Source organism: Giraffa tippelskirchi, chromosome 3 (genome assembly GCF_054371585.1).
Source record: "Giraffa tippelskirchi isolate mGirTip1 chromosome 3, T2T-mGirTip1v1.2.pri, whole genome shotgun sequence".
Classification (NCBI taxonomy): domain Eukaryota; kingdom Metazoa; phylum Chordata; class Mammalia; order Artiodactyla; family Giraffidae; genus Giraffa; species Giraffa tippelskirchi.
This window is the reverse complement of record NC_137277.1, coordinates 80,934,536-80,958,624: the sequence shown is the minus strand read 5'-3', so window position 1 is coordinate 80,958,624 and position 24,089 is coordinate 80,934,536. Positions and strand designations below refer to the sequence as shown.

The 24,089-nt window shown below is 39.5% G+C and overlaps 1 protein-coding gene across 47 annotated transcripts in view; it reads left to right on the top strand.

Moving 5' to 3' along the window:
* OSBPL6 (oxysterol binding protein like 6) overlaps positions 1-24,089 on the top strand; it is a 214,829-nt gene that overhangs the window by 50,829 nt on the left and 139,911 nt on the right. For 24 of the 47 annotated variants that reach the window (XM_081579571.1, XM_081579544.1, XM_081579567.1 and 21 more), the window contains exon 2: positions 9,654-9,736. The exons of 14 other annotated variants lie outside the window; for them this stretch is intronic. The gene's annotated coding sequence lies outside the window, so the exon portion shown is untranslated. Of the gene's footprint in view, positions 1-1,606; positions 1,823-9,653; positions 9,737-10,399; positions 10,511-24,089 lie in introns of those variants that run through there. 9 more of the 47 variants (XM_081579573.1, XM_081579546.1, XM_081579543.1 and 6 more) reach the window with 3 other exon arrangements.

Sequence of the window (24,089 nt, the reverse complement as noted above, 5' to 3'; positions counted from 1 at the left end):
CTGATTTGTACCTCCTCTTCCATCCATTGGAGCAGATAATTTGATGCACTTTGTATTTGGAGAAAAATTTATAGCACTTGAATATCAGTATTCCTGTGGCTTAACAGCATAATATTTAGATGTTTGGTTAGACTACTTTATTTTTTAAAATGAAATTCTCATTTTGAGTTTTCTTCTGAATCATTTGCTCATGTTTCTAGCTGCTGCAGACCTTTAAAAATTAAATTGTCCCTTTAAGATGCTAGGACATGCTGGAACAGGCCTCATGCAGCTAAAATGATGAAACTGTTTCTTGTATCTTCATCTTGGAGGAAAATGATAAATTTAAGGAACAGTGCTTAAATGATGTTTGTATCTTCAGACAGGTAGAGTCCAGGAGGCAAGAAATTAAAGCTAATGTTGCCTTGATGGTGGAGCTGGATCCAGTCATCACCATGTTAGAGAGTAGCGAAACTGTGGGTCATGATGTACATCCTGTCATAAGGAATATTATGTGCTGTTCTATCATGATACCATCTTCCTGCATGTGCAGCTCTCAGGGGAGTTTGATGTCAGAGAGGTTTGAGTTCCATGTGGGCCAGCTAACCCTGGTGACACAATCTCCACTAACTTCAGATGGCCATGTCACTGATGTGTGCTGTGGGATACACAATGAGATCAAGTAACAGTGTGATTGGTGAACCTTAACAGAGATATGCTGATCAGTAAGTGATCTCTGAAGACTGATGCTGGTAGGAATATATTAAGGATGGTGCAATGTAGGATGCAGTCCTTCCTGCCCCCACTGGATGTCAGAATTAGTCTACAGCCATGGCTTAGACCATGGCTAAGCCTATTAGTCTACACCTCATCATAATTTGAAACAATTTATCTTCCAACATATGAGACCCCAAAGAGTTACTATCTTTGACCTTGGCTTCCTACCACTTTTTCTCCCTTCATTCTTCCTCCTACCCAACTGGGTGTCTGTCCCTCCCATGGCAGCTAGCCTCCTTTCTGTCTTCTCAGTTCATCTTCTTTTGGCATCATTACATAGCTTGGATATCTTGTAAGCCAACTCAGCAGGGCTGCCTAGTTTTCTTACCTCTTGTCCTTCAATGATCCATCTGGCCAATCCTGACCTTGAGAAAGCTCTGTCATTCTGCTTTTCTTTTCATTTCCATTATCATCAAGTTTCCCTTGTAGCCTGCTCACAACTCCTTATCTGCATTTCATCACTATTCAGTTGATCAGGAATCAGGCTTCTGACACCACCCATTACTGGAAATACTCTTAGAGGACCAAACTGCTCTTCTGGCAGCCAAATCCAGTGAATGGCCTTTGCTCAGTTCCTTAATTTTTTGCAGCTTTTGACACTGTAGCCTCATCTTTAATTGTATCCATCTTATGTATTCTTCTGGGTCTACTCCTATCTCCCTGTTTCCTTTCAATCTCCTTTCTCCAATACTTTCTAACTTCGGGGACTGTCATCCATGTGATCCTCAGCTGTGTTCTTTTTCACAGTTCTTATCCCTTCTCATATCTCTTCTGGTCAGGGCTGTGTGGATGACTTCTAAATATAGATTCCATCTCAGCTGAACTCTAGGCTTATGTGTCCTTTTTGCTTTTTGGCTATCTCTGCTTGATCTTCTACATGACGCATGAAACACAGTATATTTTAAAACATACTATGTGTATATTTGAAAACAAACTCCTGGGACTTCCCTGGCAGTCTGGTGGTTAGGACACTGCACTTCAACTGCAGGGGGCGTGAGTTTGATCCCTGGTTGGGGAACTAATCCTGCGTGCCACATGGTGTGACCAAAAAATAGGAAAAAAGTATGTAAGTAAAACTTCTTCACCTTCCTTTTTTCACTGATCCCTGTTAATGGGCCCACAGTCCTTTATTTCAATGTTCCCAAATGTTTTTGGTTGCACACTGCAATAGTAAAAAGTTTTGTGCATGTTATAACCAAAATATGGTATTTGTTAATAAATATTATATGTGTATGATAATATTCTTATAAAACTTAGGAAATAGAAATTTTACAAAGACTAGGGAAGATGAAATTAATATTTAAAATTTTAATAGTAAAATTTTTGTTCTTTCTAAAATATTATTAATAATTTAATATGCTTCATTTTTAAAAATCCAGATTTAATACCTTGTTATATAGAAATTTGAGTACAGTTTATTTTGATTATTGATTTTAGTGTTTTAGTTGAAAAAGATATCCTACAAATACATGTGAATTCAAACAGAAGAAGTATATTTTTAGCTATACTTGTGCTTAGTCACTCAGTCGTGTCCAACTCTTTGTGACCCCAGGGACAGTAGCCCACCAGGCTCCTCTGTCCATGGGATTCTCCAGGCAAGAATGCTAGAGTGGGTTGCCATTTCCTTCTCCTATATTTCTGAACTCGTAATTCTTGAATAGAATGATGGTTGTCGGGGGACTGGGGAGGAGAGCATGGGAATTATTATTTAAAGAGTACGGAGTTTCAGTTTTGCAGCATAAAAAGGGCCTGGAGGTGGATGGTTGCACAACAGTGTCAATGTCCTGAATGCCACTGCAGTGCACCCTTAAAAAGGTAAATTTTATGTGTATTTTACCACAACTAAAAAAAATAATTTGCCATAAAAAGGAACACATTTGAGTCAGTTCTAATGAGGTGGATGAACCTAGAACCAATTATACAGTGAAGTGAGTCAGAAAGAGAACGATAAATACCGTATTCTAACACATATATATGGAATCTAGAAAAACGGTACTGAAGAATTTATTTACAGGGCAACAATGGAGAAACAGACTTATGGAGAATAGACTTATGGACATGGGGAGAGGGTAGGAGAGGATGAGATGTATGGAAACAGTAACATGGAAACTTGCATTACCATATGTAAAATAGATAGCCAAGAAGAATTTGCTGTCTGGCTCAGGAAGCTCAAACAGGGGCTCTGTATCAACCTAGAGTGGTGGAATGGGGAGGGAGATGGGAGGGAGGTTCAAAAGGGAGGGGATATATGTATACATATGGCTGATTCATGTTGAGGTTTGACAGAAAACAGCAAAATTCTGTAAAGCAATTATCCTTCAATAAAAAGTAAATTAATTTTTTAAAAAATGTACTTAACTGAGAACCAGTCATATAATAAGCACATAATAAAAGTTAATGCTAATAATTGCTCTTGTTATTTCTGTACCACTATCCTAGCTAATTGTTTCCACAGGCCCATTCATACTTCTCAAACAGTGTCCTAATTTTGATTCAGTAATTGATCACCCTACCCATTGGTTCAATAATTGATAACATAGTTCCTTATACATACTAGGCACTTAAGAAACAATTATTGAATAAATGATGTGACAGCAATGGATTACAGTTGCTTCTTGCTTTTTTCTTTTTACTTTAGGGACCTAGTTCTATGACCATGGGCATGGCTTGTGATGAAATATTTAATTCATCTTGATTTGATACTTTAAATGTACTAATGACATTCTGCATGGATACATACTCATGGCAGAAGTTTATATTTAAGGCAATTAAGCGCATAAAACACAGATAGGCTTTTTACTCCAGAAATTATGTTACTTCATAGTGTGTATTGGTCATTTTAAGTTTTATTTTGTCCCTTTAAAAACATGTCTGATAAAATTGTGCCAAATTAACATGATTGCCTTGGATAAGAGTGGCTTTCAGATGATTTTAAAATATATCTTATGAAAGAGTGATCGAGAAGCTATCTTTTAAAGTAGGTTAGATATGGAAAATGTGCATTCCCTACAAGAAAAGGGAACACTTAAGTCTTAATCTTTCACAGCTAAGACTCCGTGTTTTACTTGTCTGCATAACAGCATTTGACTCTTCTAATCTCATTTGACAAAGTACCTGCCTGTTCATTCTTTCTTCGCTGGCTACCAGGAACCTTTCTGAGCAGCTGTCTAGATCAGCAGCCGCGTTCCAGTAAAATGTAATCTCGCTTCCCACATCCCTCCTGGCTTCGCTGTCTGCTCCCCTCCCTCTTCCCTTTCGCCGAGAATCCGCGGATGTGGATGACGTCATTTTTTCCTTTGGCCGTCTGGCTGGTGTTAAATGTCGCCCTGCCAGAAGTCAAGTGTGACCAGCCTGCTTCTTCAGCAGTTTTTGCTCATATTTCAATCGGTGGAAGTTATGAATGAACAAAAAATTTGAATCATTGAAATTTAGCTAAAAACAAACAAAAATCAACCCAGGGATCAGATATGAATGAATTAGAAGTTCCTGTAACCTGAAACCATAAACCAGTGGCTAATGGAAACAGTGATTGCATACGTCTTGTGGGGTTTTTCAAAATGCTACTAGTTGGCCAAAATGGGAGTAGGATGTTAATGCCATAAGTTTTTATCAAAGAGATGTTACATGAGCTTACTTAATCATCTAAGCCCTGTCTTAAACATTATAAACACCTATCATTTTAAGGTTTTTCTATACTACAGCTGTGAAACAATATATACGATATATGGACACATAAAGCCTTCAAAAATGTACTCGTATTTTCAGATATAAAATTTATAAATAAATAAAATAATAATTAAATAATATTATATATTTCATGTATTTTATTACTATATAAATATACATATGGGGCTTCTCAGGTGGTGCTAGTAGTAAAGAACCTGCCTCCCAGGGCAGGTAGACATAAGAGACCCCGGTTCACTCCCTGGGTTGGGAAGATCCCTTGGAGAAGGACATGGCAACCCACTCCAGTATTCTTGCCTGGAGAATCCCATGGACAGAAGAGCCTGGTGGGTGATGATGGTCCATGGGGTAGCAAGGAGTCGAACATGACCGAAGTGACTTAGCACCCTTGCACACACTATATAAGTATATAATTTATAAGCTATATAAAATTGATAACATAAACATTTATAAAGTCTACAACCCCTTGTAGCTGGTGTATTACAAAGACTGCTTTCTCAGGATATAAATTGCTCTACTCGAGAACGAGCACTGTTCATAGTTCTTAGAGAGGACTCATGTACCCATCTCCTTGGTCTGCTTCTTGGCAGGGAATGGACTGTGTCTGGAGGTGAGTGTGTGTGTGTGTGTGTGTGTGTGTGTGTGTGTGTGTGTGTGTGTGTTAGTCACTCAGTTGTATCTGACTCTTTGTGACCCCATGGACTGTAGCCCACCAGGCTCCTTTGTCCATGGGATTCTCCAGGCAAGAATACTGGAGTGAGTTGCCATTCCCTTCTCCAGGAAGTGAGTGAGAGGGTGGGAATGACTCCTTCAAAGGAGGCTGGACAACCTTTACCTGATGTAGCTACTAACCTAGATTGTAAGAATGAAATGCCACATGTGTTGCATTTCTGTTTCATATTATCCCAGCATTTACTTAACATTTCTATCTGGAGATATCACAGATATATTTAACTTTTTAACAATTTGGTCAAAACCAACCTTACTGACAGGCTAAGCCTGTGCCTCTGCCCTTATATGAGATAGCTCCCCATTCAGTTAGTTGCTCCAGTCAGAAACCAGGGATCTTGTTTGATGCCTCGCCACTCACTGCTCTCCTGCACCCTTAATGAGCAGTCCTATCCATTCATCTCCAAAATATATCCCAAACTCATCTTCTTCTCCCATTTCCATTGCCGTAGCTCTCCCATTTCTTATCCTTCTCCATCCATTCTTTTAAAAATACAAGTCCCATTCTGTCTGTACCCTGTTTGAAGCCTTTCACTGCCTTCTGTTGCACTAGGAAATGAAAACAACAAAGCAAAATTCAAATCCTTTATTTGGCTCTGAATATTTGTTCCTACCTACAAGCGTCACTTCACTTCACTCCTTCCTGTCCTGCCAAACTCTGCTCAAGCTCCACTGGTCTCTTTTCAGGTCTGTAGTATGCCCAGCTCTTTCTTGCCTCAGAACCTTTGCACATGCAGTTCCTTTTAGCTAGAGTTTCCCCTCCCACTTTGGCCCTCAGTTTTTAGCTTAAATTGCTAATTCCTCCAAGAAGCCTTCTTCTCCTCTCAAGTTAAATTCAGTCCCTGTTATTTATTTCTCATAGTACCATATCTTTTCCTCTAGTATTTAATATTTATAATCATATGTTTAGCTGCTTAATTTTTTAATCTCTCTCTCCCATCAGACCATAAATCCATGAGAACAAGGACAGGTTTGGTGTAACACCATATCCCCGATCCCTAACACTGTCTGGCATGTAATAGACGCTTAATATATTGCATAAGTGAACAAGTGAATGTCTCCAATAAAAAGAGGATAGTAATCACCTCACATTGCTAACATTTATTTCCCCCTTCGTGTTAGAGGTAGAAAGTTGATGGCTCTTTTGAATTCAAGGCATTCAATAGCTGGTGCTACTATTCTATGTGCTCTTAGAGTTTCATGTGATTCTGCATATCCTGGTGTTTCTATTCAAAGAGAGACTACCACTTATGCTTATTTCATGGTTCCTGACACTTGGTTAACAATTTAATTTTAAATCACTACTGAGATTTGCCTCGAATGGAAAAAGTAATTTTATCTAGGTTGTTTAAAATGTATGAGCCTTACTGTGCTGCGTAAAACAGCAAAAATAATTTGCTGCTTTGGTTGTGAAATAAAAATTTATTTCTCTGCATGTGTTATTTCTTCCCCCTACCTAATGTAAGTAACAGATCCAGTATTATCTCCATAATAAGATTTTGACTGAATGGTAGGTAAGGCTCTAGCCAAAGCCATATTAAAAGATACTTTTCTGGAGTATGCTTCATTTCAGGGCTAAAGGGGATGCAAATGTGAAGTGACATGATGGATTTGACTGCAGCAACTTCTTACTTGGTGATTTGGCAGAACTAGAGCGTGTCTTCCACTCCCTGTGGGTTTCTGCCACTTGAGGGGCTGTGTGGGGGAGTGCTTGTCTCCTTGATCAGCCGGGAGGTAGTGGTTGAATTTTCTCTAGATGTCTTTTCTAGATCCTAGATCCATTGGCTGAGTATGCTTGGAGTACAATTGCTTACTGTTTTCTTCTTAATTAAAAAAAAAAAATCTGTGTAACATACGGAAGCCTTTTCATAATTGCACTTCTGCTAATTTGAAAATGCTGTTACAAAGCATTTTCTGTTTTTTGCTAGGAGTCTTACTAAAAACTCAGACTGGGAGCTGAGTTTAGGGATGTGGTATCCCTGTGTAGCCCTGTGGGATGTGGAAAACAATGCAGTCTCACACTGTCATGAGGAGCAGGCTGGTATTAGTCCAAGTCAGTGCGTGGTGAACACCTGGGTACAAAATACTCTGTTAAACCCTGTGTGGAATGCACAGAGGTTGAACTAATCCTCCTTTAGTGAGAAACAAGTATACATGGAATAATAAGAGCCAAAGATTTATCCATGGGGCTGTTCTGTCTTTAAGGTGCATCTGCATACATGCTGTGTTTTGGGGCCTCGAAGCAATCCTATGAAGTAGGTGGGAGTGTGTGTGACTCGTAGAGTTCTGCCTAATATACTGATGGCAAAACAGCTTCAGATGATTTACGACATGTTCGTGGGTATATAGGTGGTTAAGTGGTAAGACCAGCACACAAAGCAGTGTCTTAGACTCTAAGCTCCCAGCCTGAAAATTCCATAGAACAGGCCTATAGGATTCAGAGAAGGGGAACATGTTCATATGCCTGGGCACCCTGCACAGACACTGTTCTCCTTGCTCTCACGGGTTTGGAAGAGACCCTGAAAACTGACCTCGAAGCCTCCATCTAGACCCTGACCCCTTCCTCTCTTGCTTTACCAGTCCTGTCCTCTTTTGCTGTTTCTATAGTTCTGACCAGAAGGGGATGGTTGCATGGCATCACTGACTCAATGGACGTGAGTTTAGGCAAGCTCCGGGAGATGGTGAAGGACAGGGAAAACTGGCATGCTGCGGTCCATGGGGTTGCAAAGAGTCAGACACGATTGAGCGACTGAACAACAGCAATAGTTCTGACCTCACCACTGGTTCTCTCCTATCTTACTTCTCCAAGTTTTTCTCTTGATTCAGCTTCCCCTTCCTGTCACCATCCTCTGCCTCCCTTCTTCCCCCAACTGCGAGAGCATTTCCTAAATCTCCTGTGTGAATGCCATTCACCCCTCAACCTGAAAGTTACATATCAATAAGATCCCCAGTGGCATCGGAGTTCTCGTCTCGGTCCTTCCTCCCTTTGGTCTCCATGGAGACTGTCTCAGTGGACAAGCCACCATTTTCTGAATGTCTCCTCTTGCGGTTTGGACTCAGGGCACCAGCTGCTGCTTTGTCTTCCAGTGCTCTACCTCTACTCTACCCCTTAAGTATTGACACTTAAGGTCTGTTGTCTTCTGAGGCATAAGAACTGAATTATCCATGGCCATCTCTTCATGTCCAGCAGCTGCCCCTATCAACCAAAAGATGACCATCTCCAACATCTCCAGTTCCTGTGCTCTCCTGAGGTTCTGATCTCCACATATCATATCACACGATGCCCAGAATGGAGCAGAAGTTCTTTCCATCAATTATGGAATCATTCCCCAGTTTCCCAAAAATAGCAGCCTTGGTGGCATCTTTATATGGGGTTATCGGGAAACCTTGATACTCTTTTCTTAGAATTATTTATTATGGCCTCCTAATTAGCATCCCTTTCAGTCTCGCCCCACTCCAGAGAGTCTTCCATTCTGCTTCTTGAGTTACTGCCCTCTCAATTTAGTCTGATTATATCACTCTCCTGATGAAAGTTCCCTGACTCCTATTTGTCTTCCCTACAGGGCAGGAGCCAATTCCATTCATAATGACTAGCAACTGGGCCTTGAATGCAGTAGACACTCAAAAATATTTGTTGAGTGAATAAATTTGGTTCCAATCTCGTCTGTCAACTTTATCTCTCTGTAACTTGTCCCTGTGCTTTTGTGTATCCGACTTCTCACCATTTCCCAAACATCTCCACTTCTTGACTATTTCCTGCTTTTGTTGGTTTTATTCTTCTGTGCCACTTATTAAATTTCAACTCAAACCTGTTTTCTCTTGGGCATCTTGTAAGTTATTTTTCTGTTCTGAAGAAAGCATCCTTTGTCTTTTTCTTTTATTGTCTTTGTTGATTTCAGCCAACTCTCATTGCATCTCTTCCTTTTTTGTTCTTTTTCTACTTCTGTTGTTAATTTTTGTATTTCTAAGTGTTTTTAATTCTCCAAGTGCCTGTGTGAGAAGATTTAATTCAGTTTGCAATGTTGTGTTATGGTTTTCTTCTGTTTCATGATTTTTGGTGGGGAGAATTTTCAGCAGCTGTTTGATTTTGTGCTGATATTTTTCTATTCCTGGGCATTTCATGAATGTTTCCTGGTTTAGGAGCTCTCATTTCTGTCAGAGGTGGAGTTTCTTTGAGGGATGATGGTGGTGCTGGTGGATGGAGAGGATCTGGTGTGTGCAGTATCCTCAATTTCTCCTTCTAAGATCCTTCGCCATCCTGGCACCACTCCTTCCTTTACTGCTTTCTCTTCTAGAAGCACTAATTTTCTGGGTCCTGGGTCTCTCTCACCTTTAAGCCCTTTCTTGACATGGAGCTGGTGCTGAGAACTACCAGGTCTCAGGCCTGAGTGTGGTGTGTGGGCTCCTAGTGCAGGACTGCCTTTCCCTTTCTGGGGGTGATTCTGTTTGAACTTCATCTCTGTGTGCCTTTTCTTCTTTCACAGGGCTTCCCTGCTCTTCACACGCCCTGGATTGTAGCAGCAGCAGGAGCTGAGTTGGAAGTCGGTGTTTATTTCTCCACTCACAGGTAGTTTGAAGCTTGTGGTATTCCCCGATCCTAATAATGCTGAATGGTTTGGGTCTCATGATGATATTTGCCCCCTTATTGATTCTGTGGTCTTTCGGGAAGGATGTTAGCGTGATTTGGGTCCATACAGCTGTCATTGTCCTCCAAACCTGAAGGTTCGTGCTAGGAAAGGTTTATGCTCCCCACTTTTAGATAGGAAAACTAAGAAAAGCGAAATTACTTAGCCGAGGTTGCACAGATACCATGTACTGGAAGAAGAGGAGACCTGGCTCTTTGCTTCTGTCAGAAAGCGTTTAATCCCCTGTTGCGAAGCCTATTTATGTAATTTTTCTTGATAAATTTTGAGTACTATAGGAAAGTGAAGATCCTCTAAAAATGTTTAATGTTTCTTTAAAATAAATTTCAGATTTGGTTGTGGGTGTGATGGTATGTAAATATGTACAAACTGGAAGTTTGTGTGACTTTCTCTTTTTACAATGAAATGAATCTTTTTCTATGATTTTCTCTCAGTGTGTGTTGTTAAAGATCAACAAAGAATATAGTCCAATTCGTGACCCTGATGTCAGTTCTTTTAGAGTTAGAAAAGAACAGCCCCTAGTGGAGAACATGGTTCTATTTCATTAAAGGAGGCTTAGGAAATACTGCTGTCTCTCCCCGCTACAGTGTCTGGTTCCTTTTACTGCAAGGAGGAGAATGGAGATGTTTGTGTCAAGTCTTCAGTCTCAGTGTTTCTCCTGAGCTTTGGTTTGGGGATTTGAGGACAAAGACTGTCAGGTATTTTTAAGGAAGAGTAAAAATTCTCTGGCTTGTTTCATTTTCTTCCTATACAAGTAGCATCTACTCATGCTATATCTGAAAAATAAAAAAGTACAAAGAAAAAAAAAAATCACCTAAAATCTTATTATCCAGAATTAACTTTAATTTTCTGGTATTGTATGCCCTGTTGGGTTTTTTCTTTTTTCTACTATGTATTTTTTTAAAGCAAAACACTCAGTGTTTAAAACAAAACATTGTGCATGCTAGTTTATAGCCTAGTTTTTTGAGGTACCTATAAAATATGAACATTTTCCCAATAAATCATCTATGACCTGATGTTTACTAGCTATACATTTATTTTCTTGCGTAGATGTGCCACACTTTACCTAATCGGTGTGCTAGCGTTGATTTAGGTTGTATTAGGTCATTTTTTCTCTTTATAGCATTATAGTGAATGTTCTTGAAATATATTGGTATATATTTATGATAATAAATAATATTTATGATATTATAATATCATAATAAATAATATTTATTAATAAATAATATTTATTAATAAATAATAAATAATATTTATGATAATCTTGGTATATATTTATGATATATAAGGAGTTACTGATTCTCCTGTAAGAGTGACTGTTGTTTTTCGGTTTGAAGAAATAGATTTAAATGTACAGAACCTGTTTATGTCTATTGCCTTTCCTTCAACTTTTCAACCTTTGTTTTGTGTTTGAGTTTAGAGAACTCCCTACAGGCTCATTCCTTGACTCTGTTTTCCGTCCTCTAGACTCACTTCTGCATCAAATAATTCTGTTTTCTACAACTTTGGGTGCCATCTTTATGCTGTTGATACCCAGATGCTGACCTTTTAGCCAATTTATAAGTAAATCTTCAATTGCTATTATGCAGTCTCCAACCAGATACCTGATTCATAATCTCATAGCAGCATACTCAAGCCCTGAACATGCAGGATCCTTTCCACTATCTCCCACCAGGAGAGTTGTGAGCTGTAGAGCCCAGCTATCTAACTGCCTATTGGACATTTTACTAAGGTTGCCAATAAGACATTTCAAGTGCAGAATAATAACTATAGCTGCTAATCTTTTATTGAGATTATTGTTTGCCATGCTAAGTGTTTCACTTTATATGCATCAGTTTTTTTATCGCAACACTCATGAAGTTGGTACATAATTCCCATTTTACAGATGATGAACACAGAGGCACAGAAGCTTGCAGAGAAGCCAGTAAATCTTACTGTGCTCTTTACAGATATGCTGTGTGGTTTACAAAGTGGAATTCTTGATGCTTCACCCTACAGTATCTTCCCAAAGTATTTCTTATCTTGGTAAATGGTGCGCTGGCTACCCAGGAGCTCATGATAGCAAATCGAGAGACATCCTCGGTACATCTTTCTCCCTCATTTGTCAGTATATCCCCTGTTGATCATGCCTTCCAGATATACCTTGATTAGTGCTGCTGTTCTGCACACCTATTGCACGCCCCCCACCTTCCCAAAGCAGACCTCCATCATCTCCTGGGCCTCTGCTCCTACCCCTCAGGACCAGTCCCCACATATGGATGGTCTCTTCCTCCCCTGTTCATAGCCTCCCATTGTACTTAGAATGAGTAAAAATCACTGCTCTGATTTAGAAGGGATTGCTCCTCTTCCCAGCTTCACTCTCACCTCTCTTGACTGAACCAGACCTTCTCTTCCTTAGGGCTTCTGCACCTGCTCGTCCTTCTGCCTGAAAATCTCCTCAGCTCCTTTCTTCACCTGAACAACTCCTGCTCCTCCTAGTTTCATTTTAAATGCACTTTGGTGGAGCCGAAGCCTTCTCAGATCCCTTGATAAAAATGACGATTCCCCCTTATATTCTCACACTCCTGCTCCTCACCCTCACAATGCTGAACACAGTTTATACACTCCTAGTCTTCAGTTCAGTTCAGTTCAGTCGCTCAGTCGTGTCTGACTCTTTGCAACCCCATGAACCTCAGCATGCCAGGCCTCCCTGTCCATCACCAACTCCCAGAGTCCTTCCAAACCCATGTCCATTGAGTCAGTGATGCCATCCAGCCATCTCATCCTCTGTCATCCCATTCTCCTCCTGCCCTCAATCTTTCCCAGCATCAGGGTCTTTTCCAATGAGTCAGCTCTTTGCATCAGGTGGCCAAAGTATTGGAGTTTCAGCTTCAACATCAGTCCTTCCAATGAACACCCAGGGCTGATCTCTTTTAGGGTGGACTGGTTGGATCTCCTTACAGTCCAAGGGACTCTCAAGAGTCTTCTCCAATACCACAGTTCAAAAGCATCAATTCTTCGCTCAGCTTTCTTTACAGTCCAACTCGCACATCCATACATGACCACTGGGAAAACCATAGCCTTGACTAGAAAGACCTTTGTTGGCAAAGTAATGTCTCTGCTTTTTAATATGCTATCTAGGTTGGTCATAACTTTCCTTCTAAGGAGTAAGTGTCTTTTAATTTCATGGCTGCAATCACCATCTGCAGTGATTATGGAGCCCAGAAAAATAAAGTCAGCCACTGTTTCCACTGTTTCCCCATCTATTTGCCATGGAGTGATGGGACCGGATGCCATGATCTTAGTTTTCTTAATGTAAGGAGAGATAAGAAAGCCTTCCTCAGCGATCAATGCAAAGAAGTAGGGAAAACAACAGAATGGGAAAGACTAGAGATCTCTTCAAGAAAATTAGAGATTGCAAGGGAACATTTTATGCAAAGATGGGCTCAATAAAGGACAGAAATGATAGGGACCTAACAGAAGCAGAAGATATTAAGAAGAGGTGGCAAGAATACACAGAAGAACTGTACAAAAAAGATCTTCATGACCCAGATAATCACAATGGTGTGATCACTCACCTAGAGCCAGACATCCTGGAGAGCGAAGTCAAGTGGGCCTTAGGAAGCATCACTGCGAACAAAGTTAGTGGAGGTGATGGAATTCCAGTTGAACTATTTCAAATCCTGAAAGATGATGCTGTGAAAGTGCTGCACTCAATATGCTAGCAAATTGGAAAACTCAGCAGTGGCCACAGGACTGGAAAAGGTCAGTTTTCATTCCAATTCCAAAGAAAGGCAATGCCAAAGAATGCTCAAACTACCGCACAATTGCACTCATAATCTTAGGCTCATTTATAATATAATTTTAGACTCTGAGGGATTATCTGTCTGCTGTCTTCCTCCTGGTGCCACTCCACCTGTCACTGCCCTGAGAAGACTGGACTGTTTTTGTTCCCTTTTGAACCTAAGTACAAATCCTGGCAGATAGGAGACATTCTTAAAATATTTGAATAAAAAAAGAAGCATATTGGCACTTCCCTGGTGGCTCAGGTGGTAAAGAGTCTGCCTGCAGTGCAGGAGACCCAGGGTTCGATCCCTGGGTCAGGAAGATCCCCTGGAGAATTTCATGGACAGAGGAGCCTGGTGGGCTATAGTGCATGGGGTCTCAAAGGGTCGGACATGCCTGAGCGACTAACACTTCACTTCAAGCATATTGAGCTCTGGCCACACCTGAAGTGAGATAAGCTGGGATATCTCTTCCTCCAGGGGTGTGGGTGTGTATTTGATTCTCTTGTTTGTCCAGGGGGAGCCCAGGGACTTAAGGCCCAGGACACACATTTAGACCAACAAGGGAAAGGGAGAGGTGGCCTCAGGGAGTGAAAGATGATCCATAATGGAGGAGGAAGAGCTGAAGGAGGGTGAAAGAGCCTCAGCTCTGCTTCCATCCCAGTGGGAGAGCCCATTGTGATCCCCCACAGGGGTTGAAGGATTGAATTAGACCCATTTTTTAAAGTTGTTATTTGGTAAGCCATCTACTCTGTCAATACCGTAAAGCCAAACTTAGCAATAGTTACTATGGGATTTTCTTCTTCTTCTTCTTCCTGCTCCTCTCAACTAGAGGAATATCTGTGTTTAATTTTCTATGGCCGAAAATTTCAGTAACTGTGAGTATGTCATGTCTGCTTACAAGGGCTTTCTGTGGGAGCAGAAAGGAGATTGCAAGGGGCACTTCATGGTTGATTACTGCGGAGGAGGTGGCATTCAGCGAGGGCCTCTCAAAAACCATAAAATGTCCTTCTGGCCATCAAGTCTGTCCTTCAAGGCACCTGTGTGGAGATCTTTTAAGGCTCCCAGTAGTCGCGGTTTTGAAGACAGTTGTTCTTTCTGATCACGCACTCTTCCTGCCTAAAGCAGTGCAACCACAGAAGAACTATGTTGATTTAAATTCTAAATCTCTGTAACAGTGACAATACCCTCAAAGGCACCAGCACCAAATGGAGACAATTTCTGTATTCCTGTTTGACTGCATTTCCCTCATCAGACTACAAATACTGGTGGCAGCAGCCATCCTACACGTGTGCCTGTCATTGTGTAATTTCACCTCCTGAAATGCCGGACTCTGAGCAGAAAGAAATGTGTTTTCTCATACTTCTGTGCCTGTGTGTTTATCCTTTGGATCCTTAAGAATATCTGAGACTGAGGAGTGGTGTTCCGTTGAAACTACAGTTAACTGTATGAGCTACTACACCAAAAATATTCCCTGGGCACTTTAGAGGTTGCAAAGGCTGAGTTCTTGATTGAGCTGGAAATAACTCCTGCATTGGAAAGCTACCATCCATTTTTAGAAAATTGTTGCCCAAAAGATATAGAGCCTGGAATGCTGTCGCTTCATTTCTCTTTATTAAATGTGGGATTAATGTTAGTCATTTACAACTGGGATTGGCAAAGTTTACAGAAGGGCCAGATAGTATATATTAAGGATTTCATGAGCCATACAGTCTGTTGCCAACCACTCTGCTGTCGTAGTGTGAAAGCAGCCACAGATACTACACAGATACATGGGCATGGCCGTAGATCAATAAAACTTTTATTGCAAAATAAGTAGAGGGCAAGATTTGACCCATGGACCATAGTTTGGTGCTGTAATTAGCATAATTGCCCAAATCAAGGAGAAGAAAATGGCAACCCACTCCAGTATTCTTGCCTGGAGAATCTTGTGGATAGAGGATCCTGGTGGGCTGCTGTCCACGGGGTCGCACAGAGTGGGACACGACTGAAACGACTTAGCATGCATGCATGCATTGAAGAATGAAATGGCAACCCACTCCAATATTCTTGCCTGGAGAATCCCAGAGACAGAGGAGCCTGGTGGGCTGCTATCTATGGGGTTGCACAGAGTCGGACACGACTGAAGCGACTTAGCAGCAGCAGCAGCAGCCCAAACAAAACAGTTAAAGCAGAAGTAATTTGAGTGAAACAAAAAATAGGAGCTTTTTTGCTCTCATATGATCAGTGCCTAAACTCAGACTTTCGAGAGGAGCTCAAGGGTCTTTGTTAAACAACTATGACCAAGTTAGATGCCATCAGTATCACAGATAACAACACTGGTTACTTGATCAACGCCGTTTGAGTAAAACTAAATTTGTATGTACAGAGAGCCATAATTCCTACCCATTCCTTATGATTAATGCGAATACTGTAGGCTGTCTTTAGTCAGCATGAATTAGGTGCCTGCTATTTGTTCCTTCCTGACTTGAAGAGTTCATGGCATATCTCTGTCTTAGAATATTTTGGATCTTTACTAAAATAATATGAGATTTTGGTAAGCAGTACATCAGGGATTACCATGTGTGATCATGGCCCCTGGTGTGATCAGTATGAGGGAGCACTATTTTCTCTGTAACTCCTGAGCATTTCTGATGTAGTGGACTGTGGACAGAATCTGTAGAAGGTAGCAAATATTAGAGAACATTCAAATCACTGTATAAGAGAAGACGTTACCACTGGTGAGCTGTGCAAAAATAGGTTTCAGAAATTGCTTTTGAAAAAGTAGAAATGGATGACAAATTGAGTTAGTTGATTGTTTGCTTTTGTGAAGAATCTTCTTCCAGGAGACATGAGAATTTCAGACATTGATAACTAAATTTGATAAGGGTGAAGGTTTATTAATAGTTCAGTGGTTTAAAGAAATTTTGGATTGGGTCCAACCCTTTCCATTTCACAGTTGGGGAAATTGAGGCTATCTGGTAATATACCATACTCATTTTCTTATTTTCTGTATTACCTACATGCTATATATTCTGAAGAGATAAATTCTGAGTTAGCAAATCAAAAGTGGATGTAACAGTGTTATGATTTTTATGTGCATTTTTATTTTATCCATAATTGTAGTGGAGGTGGGCCTGACAGTTGCCATTATTTAGCAAATAGAAATATAGGACTCCAAGTTAAATTTGAACTTCAGACAAACATGGGATCATTTTTTAATATAAAAGTATAGTATTATTACTCAGTGCTCTGTGGTGACCTAAACGGGAAGGAAATCCAAAAAAGAGGAGATATATATATATATATTTGATTCACTTTGCTGTACAATAAGAACTGACTTAACATTGTAAAGCGACCATAATCCAATAAAAATTAATTTTAAAAAGGTGTAATATTAGGATTTCCATGGTGGCACAGTGTATAAGAATCTGCCTGCCAATGTAGGGGACATGGGTTCAATCCCTAGTCAAAGAAGATCCCATATGCTGCCGAGCAGCTAAGCCTGTGGACCAAAACTATGGAGCCCACACTCTAGGGCCCTCCAGCCACGTCTGCTGAGCCTGTGTACCACAACTAGTGAAGCCCTAGTGCCTAGAGCTCGTGCTCCACAACAAGAGAAGCCACTATGAGAAGCCTGTGCACCACAGCGAAGAGTAGCCCCCACTCACCGCAACTAGAGAAAGCCCTTCCAAAACAACGAAGACCCCGGGAAGCCAAAAAAAAAGAACAGTCTTTTTTCTTTTAAAGTGTAATATTAAATGCAACAGTTGAGATACACTAAATGATTCATTGTTTCAAATTTAACTAGATGTCCTATATTTTATTTGGCAACTCTGAGAGCACACAAGATGAAAATTGAGAAAGAGTAGCTGTGATGGCTACCAGAATTGGCCAGCTTGCGAATCCTAGCACCTACCTCGGGAGCTTATTAAAGATTCTGGTTTCCAGGCCCATACCAGAGTCAGAATCAGTAGGACTGGAATGGGGTTCAAGTATTAATACTGCTAACAGTGTCCCCAGGTGATTTTGCAGGGCCTTGGGGGCTGCTGTTTTGTACTGTTCACTCACTGGTGTTCTCTGGAACGTAAGTCTACAGGGAGGTAGCTCTATCTATGGTCTTGACACCATTACCCTCCACTGGCTGAAACTCTGTAAGGGTTTTGCTCCATTTATTGGGTGGTTGCTACTGTGGAGGTTGTCTTGAGGCTTACTTACCAAATTACTCAGCCCCTCACCTTCATTTCCTTCATTCACAGTGTGATATCAGGGTCTGGGTTTAGGGGAAAAGTGGGGACAGATTTGATAAAATGAACTAATTTGGAGAAGGGAGATAACAGAGGAAGGGGTCAGCCTAAAATCCTGTAGAGCTTCCTTTCAAACACCCTGTTCTCACTAAATTCCTCTGTTTTCCCACTGGTCTGTGTTTCCTTCTAAATGATAGAACTTTACAGTTAAAAATGACCTTTGTGGAAGTCATCTGGTCTAAAATCCTTGGAATGAATCCATTCAAGGTTTGGAGTTCACGTCATCCTGTGGTTTGACCTTGATGTCTGTGATTTCTTTGCTACAAGAGGCGGCAATCAGGATCTGGGATAAACAGTTGAGAAGTGAAGCTCCTTGATTTGGTGGACCACACGGCCAGTTACATGGTTCTGTGGACCTTGGGAACCTTTTCTCTTTGGCAGAAAAACTGTACACCCCTGTGATGTTTTAGAGGAAAAACAAAAAGTAAAAATCCTATGTTTAGAGAAAGCAGCATAGCCTCTTAGAGGAAAGATCCCTCTCATGGATAGGAGGTGTCAAAGAGTAAGAGGAAATATGAACTTAGAACCTAATTCTAACTAGAATGTGAAGGTTTTGCTAACAGGGTGATAGCCTGAGTGAGGGTTTTAGCTTCAAGCTTTGCTTTTTCTTGAATTGACCAGTTCTTTAACTGAGATGTTGTGTAATGTTCTTTACCTTAACAAAGGAATAAGAAATGGACAGTTTCAGTCATGTTTTTGTTAAGTAAGTTTATAAGCAGCAGTTCAGATGGTCTTCCTTGGGCCATCCTAAAACCCAGGGGTTGGCAGGGTTGACTGGCACGTTTTAGGGATGTCATGGAAAAAATGACCATGGCATTTGAGGCCATCTGAGGAGTACACCAGGTCATTTCATACAGAACCAAAGGCCACAAGGAAGAGCTGAACTGAAAGGAACATGTTCCCCCAACCCAGATCGTAAAAGACATGGGCACACTACCAGTAGGCACTCGGTATGTACAGCTATCATTTGAAGATAAGATTAATGCAAAAGAATTTATCCAAGTGATTTATTAAAGTATATTTTGAACAAGAATGTGCTTATTTAAACATTGCTTTGACATGCTGATTTACTTTGAAACTTGGTCCCATGAGAGCACACCACCCTGGCCTGTTGTCCTTTCAGGGTACATCTGGACTCTTGGAGATTAGACTGGGATATTAGAACAGAATCACACCTGGAAAGCACACACAGTCTCTCTCCCTCCCCTGTCCTGTTTCTTTGAGTTGTATTTTGTGATAGTTGTAAGGTTAGCCTAATAGGTTTAAATAAATAAATAATTGGAGCCCAGATGTCCACTGAGCTTCCTTGAGTTGAGCCTTTAGATTGGAGAGCCAGATGTTTAGCTTACAAAGTATAATCAATTTGCATTAAGAATTTAATGTTTCTTATCTCTAATGTTGTGACTTTTATATGAACATTGTTTTGGATGGCCAAGCTTCAGTGGATTTTATAAGAGTAGATTCTCAATTTTGATCATGTGAATTATCACCATCATTTAAAATCCTAAACCATCTTCCTTCTGTGGTGTGGTTTTAGGCATCTTCTTTCAGCCATCAAGTTGATATGTATGCAAGACACTCAAACTTTTCCTAAAGACCTAAATTTTTACATTATTATGCAAAATAAGTCATATTGTATATTCTGTGACCAAATATGAATAACATTTATGTTACCCATATTTTATACTTAACCAGCTTTATTACTGTTTTTTTCAGGTAAGAATTAATGAAAAATGAGTGGATATACCTCATGTTACTACTGAAATAAATATATTAATGATCTTTTCAGACATTCCAGGATGGAATGAGGTCTGTTAGTAATTACAAATCTTCATTATTATTGATTTTATATATTTGTATATTACTTTTGCAGTTTAGAAGTTTTATATCCATTGCCTTCCGTGATACTTAGCAACATTCCAGGGTTGTTTTGAGTGAGGTGGGCACCACTCCTTATCTCCAGCTTATAGATGAGTAAAATGAGGTTCAGAAAAAAATCCAGAGACCCAATAGCTATGAAGTAGTGGGAGGAGATTAAAGTTCTAGCTTTTTTTTTTTTTTTTAAAGACTTTTCGCTTGGAACGTTTCAAACATGTACAAAATAAACAGAATAGTATGGTGAATCCCCATGTACCCATCACCCAACCTCAACAATGATCAATATACTGCCATCTTATATCATCTACACCTTTACCAGCTCTTACCCCCACATGCTAGCGATGGTGGTTTTTATAGTTTTTAAAGTAAGGTCTACATACACTGGAAAGTACTAATCTTAGCTATATAGTTTTGACAAATGGATATACTTATGTAACTTACACCCCTATCATGATGATTATCTCCCAGAAAGTTCCTTCATGCCCCCTCTCAGTCAACACCCCCCTCATCTCAGATAACCACTGTTCTGATTTTTTTTCACCTGATATTAGTTTGCTTGTTCTTGAACTCCTCATAGGAGTGGAATCTCTCAGTCTGGCTTCTTTTGTTCAGCATCATGGCAGTGAAGCTTTAGTTTCTTGACCTAGAATTCAGTGCTATTTGTTGAGACGCAAGCTATATCTTCATCACATAATTATAGAAAGATGATTCCCTGAATGATACCCTTTTAAAACCCAGGCTCTGGCTCATCTCTCTTTGAGTGCACATATAGACATGAAGAGTTTTTCTTTACCTATGGAGGATCCATCATTCTCTTCAGTGACAGAGCTGATTCCATTCTGAGGGTTGATGATGAAGGAGTGCTTCACCCTGAAATAATTTACCAACTTAATCATTTGCTTCTAAGGCATGCATCCTCATCCCTCGGGCCCTCAACCAATTTCTCCTAATGTATCTGCTTATATGTTCTTGGCACCCTCTTGCTCAAACTCCATTTGAGGTTGTGCTGATTTTTTAAGGTCAAGTACTGATCATTATAAGATCCGGAAAGTCATTTACTTGTCTCGTCATTTTTAATTAGATTACTTAATGGTTCAGTTTTGCTAATTAAGTAGAAGAGAAATGATCAAAATAGTGGTTCAATTACTATATACAGATCTTGCTTTTCATTTCATTTTATTTAAAAGAAATCAGTGAAGACTCAAAAGTAGAGTTAGATCCAAATGTGTTTTTCTTCTGTAGGGAATTTTCTTTGAATTCTTTAATTCAATTATCTCTATTTTAGGTTAGAAAAGAACAACACAGACCAAAAAAAAAAAAAAAAGCAGAATGATTCGTTTAGCTTTTAGGGAGGAAATGTGTAAGAATTTATATAAGGAAGTTTCATAAGTAGAACAGTGAACTCAAGGAAGAACTAATTTATAAGTGCCTCTGGCTCCTTTGACACGCAGTGGTTTCTTTCTCAAAGTTTATACACTGATGTTGCTGAATGACTTGTAGTTTCTTAAAATGATTGGAAAGAAGAGAGCCTGAAAAGTAAAAATAGCTTTGGCTTTATTCCTTCTGCTGTTGAAGTTTGAGTCAATACTGGATGACTTGTGTCCCCATATTAAACTTTTGAAGTAATCCTCGCAGCCATTGATGATCATTGCTGAGATCCCATTTATTCTTTAGGAGATGTACAATGGTAATCTTCTAACATTTTTCTTCAGTTATTAGCTGGAATAAATTACTAGATCCTGTAAAGAGAAACTATTCTGTGTCAAGGCCTCATTACCCAAGGTACAGCTTGTAATATAAAAGCAGGATAAATGCTGACCCTTTCCCTTTATTTACTAGTTTCAAAATGAATTAGTTAGGTATCCTCCTCTAAAGGTGACCAATGATTTTTTTTTAAAGATAATAATGAACTTTGGGATTTAAATGCGTTTGATATATTTCAATCCATTTGCAGTAATTATTTCATTTGATGATCAAATTGTCTGATTTTTGTCTGGGGAGCCTCCTCCAGTTGGCTTCTGAGCTGTATGTATGTGATATATGTAAGTATCCATGCGTGTATGCATCAATAAGTCATCCATTTATCTATCTTTCTATTTATTTATGATATGATTCTACTAGTCTTTGATAGCAAGATGTTCCTGTCTCATTGTATATTTTGTTCCCAGACCTGAAATTAGCCATTTCTCCAAGGAGCTCTGGTTCCTTTTATGGAAATTATATTTCAGGACACAATATAAACACTCATGGTGGTGATTGCTACTTGGTTTGTCATTATTTATAGGTCTTTTCAGAGGATAAACTTAGAAATTTTTATTTTTACGTAAACTGCTTCATGAGTTTATACCAATACTTCTAATTCACATTGAAGATTATGAAAAAAATGATGATTAGGTGGGAAATAATGGGGTGAATAAACAAGGACTGTAAGATCATGTAAAAGGCACTAAGGAAATAATTAATGAACTTATGGAAAATAGCAAGGGAACTTAAAATAGACATGGTCTGTTTTTCTACCTACTCCTTTGCCTGTTCATAAAAGCTAAGTTTCAAGCTGTCTGAGTAGAGAAGAGGTTCAAGAAGGTGAAGCTCAAATACTAGTCACTGGCTTTGGCAGGACAGAAATGGCTGGAGGCCTCAATGTGAAGTGATGTGTGTGAACTGAAGAGATCAGAAAACAGATTACAGCAGTTCAAATGAATTTTGTATTGAGCAAATTTCAACTTTAGTTGACCCTCCTGCAACTGTTTTCTCACTTTGAACTTTTTCTTGCAGAAAAGCTTTTATCTCTAGCAATGAGAAATTTGGTATGTGAAAGCAGGGCAAAGTTAGTTGCCAACAAGCCCCTCACACACATGGTGGTTCTGGATTTTCCTTTTTGGACAAAAGAGCTCTAGGTTGTCATTTTTATCAGATTTCTCCTACTGATCTTAACTTTAATATTGTTGCTGTTGTTATTATTTAATGAGAGACAATGTATAGGACATTTTGACTACTGTTTTGTATTTAATATTTAGTATAATATTTAATATTATACAGGGTGGAGGCAAGAAGCCTGGGCTGTAGTGTCCCTAGTTTAGTCTGGAAGGCGTATGTATTCATGTACATAATCAATATCTAAAGCAAAATGTTGCAAGTATGCAAGGTATCATAATAAAGATGCAAACTTGAATTAGTTTACTTACTCCATAGAAAGATTCAAAAACTGTGCATACGTGTTTAAAATGCCAGTCTTGAAAGTTTAGAATGCCAGTCTTGAAAGTATGTCTGTTTTCAAATTGAATATCTGCAGTAAAGGAAATAAATATCCCCCGATGTTTGACCATTAAATTTTCTTTAATGCATGTTACAAAAGAGAATTGTTTTTGATGGGAAAAAAATGCAAATGTTATCAGCTTTTAAGGTTAGTATCAAAATGTTAGCAAAACTCCATTTCTTTATTAGTATTCAGAATCTTTCTCCAAGGGGAGCATTTCATGAATCAAGGTACATAAATGAAGTGTCATTGTGTTTCTTTAAACTCAATATTCATTTTCAAAGGGGAAATGTTAACATTTTGAAGTAGAGAGCAGTGAAATGCAGTGTTTTAAGGACAGGTTTCTTTTTAATGTTTCAACAAAAAAAAGCTTAATAGCCTCCTCTCTAGGGCCATGGGATCCAATGGATTAAAGACAGAAGAGGTTGGCCTTCATTAAAATTAGAACTTCTAAGGGCTTCCCTTAGAAGGGAAAGCCAAAGGTGGCACAGTGGTAAAGAATCCACCTGCCAATGCAGGAGATGTTGGTTTAGTCCCTGAGTCAGGAAGATCCCCTGGAGAAGGAGATGGCAACCCACTCCAATATTCTTGTCTTGGAAATCCCACAGACAAAGGAGCCTGGTGGGCTACAAAAGAGGAGCATGGGGTCACAAAAGAGTTGGGACACGACTTAGGGACTAAACAATAGCAACGGCTCTGTGGAAGACAATGCCAAGAGGATGAGAAGACAAATCACAGATTAGGAGAAAATATGTGTAAGATAAATTATTGTTATCCAAAATATGCAAAGAATTCTTTAAAAACTCAATAGTAAGAAAGCAAACAACTTGATTAACAAATGGGCCAAAGATCTTAACAGATACCTCCATCAAAGAAGATTAATGTCCTCCACATCAGTATGTCCTCAGGGGAATGCAAATTAAAACAATGACATACCTATATACACCTACTAGAAGGGCCAAAATCCAAAACATTGATAACACCGAATGTTGCTGAGGATGTAGAACAACAGAAACTCTAATTCATTGCTGGTGGGAGTGCAAAAATTGTTATCTGCCACTTTGGAGGACAGATTGGCAGTTTCTTACAAAAC